Below are 9846 nucleotides of genomic sequence, written 5' to 3'. Positions count from 1 at the left end.
TATCGCCGGTCACCCAACGTCATGATAACGTTTTCTATTTTGGAACTAATGCATACACAAAAAAGTTACCCAACAACGTTACCAATAAATGATTATTTCCTATATTATACTCCCTCCGTTCCAAGGAAGATGACCCATTCTTGGGACGGCACAGGTTTTTATGTAGCTTTATTTTGTGTGTTATTGAGAGAGGGTAAAGTAAGAGAGATAGAATAAAGTAAAGATAAAAAGTGTTTCCAGAGATGTAATAAAGTAGAGATAAAAGTGTTTCTATTCTTAGTAATGAGTCATTTCGAGTGGGACAAACTAAAAAGGAAAATGAATCATATTCAATGGGACGGAGGGAGTACAACGGAAAGAACATTGATTACAATTTACAATGACATAAACGATGATTCCTAACCAGCCAATTTCCAGTTTTTCAATTTTTATCATAATATGATAAATATGATGACACAAAATAAAATATGAAAATTAAATAATAATAATAATAATAATAACAATAACAATAACAATAACAATAATAATAATAATAACAGTAATTAAAAAAGAAAAATGTTGATATCTTGCATGCCTCCATTGAAGTTCGGATGAAAAAATTATGGTCACTCTTCGAAGCTGTGTGTGCTGAGTGGACCGCTAAGTTAAAGTGAACGGTCCGCTCAACTGTCTATGGAAACGCGAATATTGCAATTTTCGAGATTTTTTTTTCTTTTAGAAACTCAGTATCCTCCCTATTTGTAAGATTGTACCATATCTTAACCTTCTCCGCAATATAAAATATGCATACTGTGACTCAGAAATAATTGTTCACGGATTTATACTTTCCAAATCTTTTGTACAATAGAATAACTTCATATTTTACAGGTGAAGTAAAATTTTGGGAAGAAGAGCAATGAGCAAAGAATTCAACACAGATCAATTATAGCAAAATTATTTTTTTTTCCCGCGTTTATCTCGTTTTTGTTAGATTGAATATGTTTATTTTTCTTTTGTTAAGTACTTTATAAATTGAATATGTTTACTTATTTTTGAATTTTTATTTAAGTGATTGGCAATTACTTGATTACCGTGAATCACTAATCATGATAGCTTTGCTAAGTAGTTTTATGTGTTGGCAGGATTCATAATTTAACGCCCCAAAAATGGAAGTTGATTTGAGTAAATACAATAATTTCATTTCATAATTTTTAAAAATAAGGGATTTTAGTCCCTGAAAAAATAACAATAAAGTATTTGGAAACAATCTATATAAAATCCGTCAAGTTAAATTTGACTTTTTTCATTTTAATTGTTAGTGTAGTTATTGATTAGTTAATTGTTAAATTCAGATGATGAGTAGGGTTATCTTTTGTTACTCCATGGTTTATTGAAAATTCGAGAAGGCCCAAATAGCATTAACATTAATCAATTTTCTAACTCTAGAAGATATTTCAAAGCTTGAGCACCCGAGATCAATCCTTGCGAAATTAAGGTACGAATTCAACAAACCTTGCTTATATGATTTTGAGTATAGAATTGAATGAAATTGATTCCTAGGTTTGGTAAGTGAAAAAAAGGACAAAATAGTAGAGCTTGAATTGGAGATTTGTTGTCTTGTTTTTTTTTGCAAATTCAACCTGTGCCTGTGTGTTCATCTTTCTTTTAGTGTGAGATAATTAACCGTCAGCTGCGGAATTCCAAATTTTGGGTGAATTGGATTGTGGAGGTGTCGTTGACTCGTTGTGACAAAAAAAATAAGAGTGGTGGTTAGTGATGTTTTTGTGCTTAGCGAAAGAAAAATTCTGAGTAGTTTTTTGAAAAAAAAGACAACTCTGGTTTCTGCCTTATGAGAATATTTGAAATTGGAGAAGAATAAGGGCCAACTTTTTAGAAATAGAAGTAGTAGAACACTATGTGGAGATTCAGTTTGGTAATCAAGTGACGGAGAGAGATTATGATGATGAATTTCAGAATTGCGAAAAAAATCATAAGGAACTGGAGTCTGGGAGCGATTTTCACGAAAGGAGACATGAATGATAGATGAGAGAATAGGTGAAAAAGAATTTTATTACTAATATTTAATGCATAGAAAAATAAAAACAAACGCTCCTAGTCGCTCAAAGTCTATTGCTCAGCATATTAAATCTCTGTATATATATGTATATATATGGTGTGCGAAATAATATATGTGATAAAATGTGTTATAATATGTGAATACATGAAACATTAATGTAACTCTGATATGCCTTGATATCTGGTCCATGTAATCAGATTTTGTTGTATATGTTTTCTATTGAGTTATGATACTAGTGTTAAGAGTTAGGGATTTACTCATGTGGTTTATCAATGCATATGAATTTCTGTATCATTATATACTCTATTAAAACTCTACTATAAGCCTCGGAGGTCTGAATGTGTGGAAAGAGATTCAGCTGCCAAAACTAGTATGTAGATAAATTGAATAAGTAAACTCTAACAAGGTAAAAGTAGTTAGAAATCGATAACATACATAAAGTGATAAAGGGACTATCATAATGCTTCTAAATTTCTGAAGATTTTGTTTGAATATATTTTTCTCTACTGGACTTATGAAGCTCACGCCCTTCCTTTATGCAGATTAAGGCTTAAACTCATTTCATACATGCAGCTGCGGAGGATCAAGTCACTAGTATTATAGGTAAGCATTTGAGTTGCTAGTTTGTGGCATGTCAGGACTTTGAAAAATATATACAGATATATATAAAAGTTTATTCTCAACTCTCATGATATAAATAAAATTCTAGTTGTTCGCTTGAAAAAAATAGCCTTAAAAGTCACATATTTTTAAAATAAGAAAATTTGTTTTTCCAATGTGACATTCCGTTTTTGATTCTTTGGTAATCGACTAAAAAAAGATGTTACACTTTAGCTATACTATTATTACACCGTCCACTAGTGGAATAGTTTTAATGCTCCCCCCCCCCCCCCCCCCCTCATAATGTCCTTAATTTTTCCCAGTTTTTCATATATGTATAATGTTGCAGTGCAGTTACAACTCAATAAGGTTTCAAGAATTTAAGGAGTGCACTGCGTTGACAGACAGAGTATGGGGAAGGTATGTCTGTTTACTGTGAATCATTGAGTGCTTCATACAAAATACAAATACTAGATAGGAATGCATATAAAGTTGATGTTGCTTTCTCATATATATATTTCCAGGCACAATATTTTATGCCCCTTGAGATTAGATAGAGATATAAATGATAATAAGTCTGGAGGGGAGCACTAGTGTCCATCCACGTTTAGAGTCGTAACATATTTCTTACTGAAGACTTAGAAATCTGTCCAAAGATTCAATTTAAAGCAATATTGACTGCTTTTCACCATACTTGGATGGTTTTTATTCATTTTTGCTACATGGGGGAATTTGAAAGCCATAGTTCTTTTTGCTAGGGAAAAGAAAATGATTCTGGATGTATGTGGCTGTGGATGAAGAGATAACAGCAAAAGGTCATGTTATGTTTTGTAAATGTGATTATCTCTTGATTGTATATTATGCTTGCTATGTGCCCTACTCCATTAATACATTCTTATATGTATGTTTAAGATATGCATAGTCTAGTTTACATGCTTGATATTAAGATTTGTATTGTGATATAGTGTTCTATAAATTATATTAGTGGAAATGTAAGGGTCTAGATAGACTATAGGGTTTCTTACTTTCAATACTGCATTTTATGTGTACCTGTACATTTACCGGAGCATGTTCATTGAATATATACTAATACTAGTACAATATATGTGATGTGCATGAGTAAAATATATATGTACCTTATTTAGATATTTTTTTGCTTAATAAAATGGTAGAGTCGGTGTATCGCTATATTGTGCAAATGCGGTGCATGCAGTTATAGCTAAAAAGGGACTTGTGCAATTGCGGTGCGTCCAGCTACTTATAAAAAAGTTACTATTTTGTGCAAATGCGGTGCTTCCAATGTGCAAATGCGGTGCGTCCAGTTACGGCTAAAAAAGGTATAGTGTCCTTAATTTTTCACAATCTTTCATATATGTCTAATGTCGCAATGGAATTTATCTATGCACTGCAATTACAACTAAAAAAGGTTTCCCGAATTTAAGGAATGCATTGCGTTGACATGCATTTATACAGTATGTGAGGTAGTATAATGCATAAAGTATTGTGCAAATTGGAACAATGACCAAAGAGATTTTTTAATTAAAAAAAAACAACGATGATTGAATATAGAAAACCACTGCACAGTACATACTGTATATTATGGAGTATATTGATTTATAGAGCATACTATATTATGGAGTATATTGATTTATAGAGCATACTATTTGATTTTTTTTACTGTTTAATACAGATAAACTATTGTTTTTCTAACTACACACACATCTAATTCATGTTAGGCTTTATTGGGCTCATCCAATTTACTCTTTACTAATTAAATTGAACCCACAATTTAATATAAGTTATAATTGGAATATTACGAGCAGCCACTACAGAAGTAATATTGAACTCTCCGACATGGCGGAAACAGATGGGGGGGGGGGGGGTGTTGCAAGACTAAAGCTCATATGCAGGCGATGATCAAAACTTTCAATGAGCTAGACGTTTAAAAATAGAGGGAAGCCTCTTCAGAAACTGATCAATGTCATTATCCCGACCCAGCACACTAAGCCTAGCATAGTTTGCTAGGGCACCCGAAAGTCCCGCCTCCTCGCACTCGAATACTCTCCTCGTTCATCATCTCTTCAAGGTTTATGCCCTCTTGGGCCTTCATCCAGGCGTAAGCTGTTCAAAACGGATAATAATATCATACTGTTTCGTTCAATAACGCCAATGTACAAATTCAAACAATCACTAGACATTCTTTACTTGGATTGCGTTCTTTATAGCTTCGTTTGAAGTTGCAGTGTCGAGGAGGGAAGTCGGGGACTTGCAAGACATCAGTTCCCTGGAGAGCTTCTCGCAGCTTCTTCCAGCGCTCAACCATCACAAACTGCCCAAACTCGAAGAAATTAGTGGAGGTGGAGATCATCTCCAAGATGCTGATAGATCTGGGTTGAGCTTCCTTGGACACCCCAATGGTGCTGATCTCCAAGAACTTCACCATCAGTTTTGCCACGTGCGAGTCCTTCACTATCGCCCATCTTCACATACACCAAAAATGGAAAATGAAACTAACCACATATATATAGAAACAAATCAACAGAAGATCACTTCTTTGTAAGAAAACCAAAGCATTATAATTAAATCATCTACCCGATCCTTGACCCCGTGTGTCCGGTGCATTTGGACGTGGTGAAAAGCATGATGTCGTGATCTGAAGGCTTCGTGATGGCCGTCAACTAAGGCCAATAGTATGTAAGGTCATGAACCAGCATGCCATTGTTTTATTCACTACAGGCCCCCTTAGGCCGTCATCAGGATTGTTGGGGGAAGTGACCATTTCGATGTAAGGTTGATCATCACGGTCATAAGCATGAGCATCGCCACCCCACTTGAACAGTCCTGATCTCATATGTGTACAATGTGTAAAACACACACCAATAATTGTTGCATTCATTCACATGCCAATATTCATGAGAAGAGGCAAATGCAAACACATGCGGCCAACAAAACACACTCTACACACACTGAAGAATCCTATTGCATTCATTCACATGCCAATATTCATGAGAAGAGGCAAATGCAAACACATGCGGCCAACAAAACACACTCAACACACACTGAAGAATCCTAGTAGGTTATGTGCACAACGTATAAAAACAGACACTGCATGCACATAATGAGAGATCATAAAACACAAAAAAGCTAAATAAAAGCAAAAATAAAGAAAAATAGAAACAATGCATACTTATCAAAATCGAGAATGGGAATGGATTGAAGGTTAAGGTTAGTGTGCATCGACTCGGTAGTTTTGATCGTTTCAACCTTCGTGGCCACCACCATTACAACTGCATCCACATAAGCAGCAGCAACAGGTGAAGGGACTAAGCTTTCTATCACAACTGCGGTCTCAGTGCTCACCATTTATATTTCTTTTTTTTTTAACGAAAATTCTAATTAGGTTCCTTATAAGATAACCGAACATGCCTTTGGCGGAATCCGACTAATCCTGCTCGACCGGGTTTGCGGATTAAGGTCGAAATTCTCCCAACGAGTGGCGAGGTTTGAACCCGTGACTCTAAGGTCATCTCAGCTGCGCATTGCCAATTACTTTGCGACCCGTTGGTTATAAGATAACACTTTAGAAGGTCCTTACAAAATTTATTTTAGCTGAATTTTATTGCTTAATTAGTCAAAAGTTCATAATGATTAGATAAATTAGATTGCTTAACTAATATTGCATCCTTCTTCCAAAGTTAATAGTATCATCTCTTTAACTTGATTTAACAAAAATGTTAAGAGTCGTGTATGTCCATAAAGGGCAAATGCCTCCTTAAATTTTCATATATGTACATATATAACCTATTTATTTTAACATCTCTATCAATATTCTATATTCACCCATAATTTACTATACAAAGAGCATTGTAATAGTAATAGTAGTAATAATTGCCTATCCAAGTACAGTTACGACTCATAAAGATTTAAGGTCATGCTTGGTATTATGGAATGGAATGGTATTCCTACTTTCATTTCATTCATTTGCTTATATTTTTTCTTTCAGAATTATTATTCTTTACGAAACCACCATTCCATTCCCCATGAGAATATCCATTCCTTCCATTTAGTCAAAGAATGGTCATTCCATATTTCCATTCCATTATTCTTTGTTCTTGTTTTAAATTTTAAATTTTTTTTTACAACAGACTAATAATTGGAAAAAAAAAATCTAAACACTACACATACACACACCAGCAGAGTGCGTGCACACACACCAGCACATGTACACAGACACACGCCAGCGCACACACACACACACATGGGCGGAGCCACCTTATGTCAAGGTGGGGCAAATACTCTTCTTCAAATATTTTAACATATGCTATTTTATTATTCAATATTGCAACTTTTGAAATTTCTTTATATTTTCCCTTTCTCAAATTCTTGAATTTCCCATACATATAATTTTGCCCCCTTTCATTTATATTCTTGGATACACCCCTACACACCCACCAGCTCACACACACTATGCACACACATACACACCATAATATATGGTAAAAATATTTTTTAATATATTAATTTTTTTGGTGGAATAAACATATTGATCATTTACATTTCACTTCATTCCATTCTCTTCCTATATTATTTGTAATCACCAAGCACAGAAATAGAATCAACCAAAGAATAACAATTTCATTCATTTTGTATTTCTTATCACTACTAAGCAAGAGATTAAAATGAAATGATTTCATTCTCATGTCCATTTCATTCCTTTCTCATTCCATTCTATATTACCAAGAAGGGCCTAAAAGTTTCCAGGAGTGCGTTGACAGACATAAAATATGGGGAAGGTTTGTCTGCACATATACGAAATACATAAGAGTGACCATTTATAATAATAATAAGAGTGGACTTCATAGACTATCAGGGGGAAAAAATTAATAATAAATAGATATGAGAAAAAAAAAACTTTAAAATTATCCTTGGAAAATGAGGTTCGCATGTTTTAGGTCCATGAACTTGAAAAAATATCACATGTCCCTAAAAAATCCCTAATCACATAGCAGCTACTCCCCTTATTTTTTCCCATTTTATCCCTGAATTCCTTAAGACTATACTTAATCTAAATTTATCGATATTTTAAGAATTTAAATCTTACGTTACCTATATAGTTTTTTTTTTTAATTCTCAATTTATATACAATGTACTACATATATAGATAATAAATTAAACATTACCCTTTACATTTTTTTAAATTAGCATAATATTACATATTTTAGATGTGTGCTCATCACATTACTACTACTAATAATAATTTAAATTATTATTATTGTTATTAAGTAAAAAAGAAAAATTGTATTGACAATTATTTACTTATCAAACGGTAGAGTAACTGTGTATTATATCACATGTCTTTATTGTGCAATTGCGGTGCGTGCAGTTACAACTACGTGCATCGACTTACCACTTAATCAAACGGTAGAGTCAATGTATGTCTATATTGTGCAATTCAGTACATGCAGTTATAGCCAAAAAGGTATTATGCATATTGTGCAAATGTGGTGCATGCAGTTACAAAATACAAAGAATAGATACAATTGATATTTGCTTTTCAGCCCATATAGATTTTGCATTGGGATATGTGTTTGCATGGCAGTTACAACTTAGGCATTTCAACAAAATTTGAGTTTGCATTGAGTTGACATGGTGAAAAGGTTTGTCTTTTTCCCATGAAACATTGAGTATTGAGTACTTCATAACCAGAGGTCCCCAATGTGGCGAACTAGGGGGTGAAGTTCATGGAGATCAACACCACCACTAAGGTGTCAAAGGAAGCTCAACTTAGAGCTATCAACATCTTGGAGATGATCTCCACCAGCAGCGGCTCGGCAAAAAGGTATTATGCATATTGTGCAAATGTGGTGCATTCAGTTACAAAATACAGAGAATAGATATAGTGGATATTTTCTTTTTAGATATCCCATATAGATTTTGCATTGGGATATGTGTTTGCATGGCAGTTACAACTTAGGTATTTCAACGAAATTTGAGTTTGCATTGAGTTGACATGGTGAAAAGGTTTGTCTTTTTCCCATGAAACATTGAGTACTTCATAACCAGAGGTCCCCAATGTGGCGAACTAGGGGGTAAAGTTCATGGAGATCAACACCACCACTAGGGTGTCAAAGGAAGCTCAGCTTAGAGCTATCAACATCTTGGAGATGATCTCCACCAGCAGCGGCTTGGCTAGTTTCTTCAAGTTCGGGCAGTCGGGTTCTTAACAGATCAACCCAATAAGGATACAAACTCAAATAAGGCTTGACCCAAACCCATTAATATATTGCGAATTCATATCGAATTATCGTATTGTGTAAAAAATTATAAGCCCTACCCACAAGAGCTTCTCTCAGCCATGACAAAATGCTCGAACTTGAAAAATTAGTATGACAGTTGTTGGTGGATATCATCTTCAAGATGTTGATAGCTCTAGGTTGAGCTTCGTTTGACACCCCACTAGTGATGCATATCTCCATGAGCTTCACCAACCGTTTCGCCACATTCTGGACCTTCTCTATCGCCCATCTTCGCATAAACCAAAAAGGAAAATGGAATCATGTATTAAAACAGATCAACAAGATTACTTCTTTCTATGAAAACCAAAGCCTTATAATTAGATCTTCCATCTGATTCTCGACCCCGCATTTTCGGTGCATTTAGAGACGGTGAAGAGCATGATGCCGTGATCAGGTGTCAGTGATGGCCGTGTACTGAGGCCAGTAGGCAAGGTCATGAACAAGCATGCCATCGGCCCTTTTCACAACAAAAGGTCATGTTATATTTTGTAAATGTGATTTATCTCTTAATTGTATATTAATGTTGCTATATGCCTCACTCCATAATCCATGTTATTCAAATGCGGTGCGTGCAATTATAATTAAAAAAGGTAAAAATATATATTGCTCAAATGCGGTGCATCCAATAACAGCTAAAAATGGTATTTCGTATAATGTATTGTGCAAATGTGGTGAGTCATGTTACACCTAAATTAAGGTATAATGCCCATTATAGTGTCCTTAATTTTTCACTGTTTTTCATAAATGTCTAATTTCGCAATGGAATTTATCTCCGCAATGTAGTTACAACTAAATAAGGTTTCAAGAATATAAAGAATGCATTGAGTTGACTTACACATATCGAGTATGTGGAAGGTTTATTTGTTTATTGTGAATCATCGAATGTTTTCATAC

At 34.3% G+C, this 9846-nt stretch overlaps 1 long non-coding RNA gene across 5 annotated transcripts; it reads left to right on the top strand.

Moving 5' to 3' along the window:
- Window positions 1-1322: 1322 nt before the first annotated feature.
- LOC125204569 (uncharacterized) lies at window positions 1323-9564 on the top strand. 5 transcript variants are annotated; one of them, XR_007173590.2, is made up of 6 exons: window positions 1323-1474; window positions 2599-2659; window positions 3006-3076; window positions 3870-3993; window positions 8363-8495; window positions 9317-9564. It is a non-coding gene; the product is annotated as an uncharacterized LOC125204569 (long non-coding RNA). The 5 variants fall into 5 exon arrangements; XR_007173592.2 differs by having other exon boundaries at window positions 3829-3993; window positions 8386-8495; XR_007173589.2 differs by having other exon boundaries at window positions 1326-1474; window positions 8386-8495.
- Window positions 9565-9846: the final 282 nt, after the last annotated feature.

The sequence above is a fragment of the Salvia hispanica genome, chromosome 6 (genome assembly GCF_029641045.1).
Source record: "Salvia hispanica isolate PSC_SH4W2 chromosome 6, Shi_PSC_v1, whole genome shotgun sequence".
NCBI classification, from domain to species: domain Eukaryota; kingdom Viridiplantae; phylum Streptophyta; class Magnoliopsida; order Lamiales; family Lamiaceae; genus Salvia; species Salvia hispanica.
This window is presented reverse-complemented; position numbering and strand designations above follow the sequence as displayed.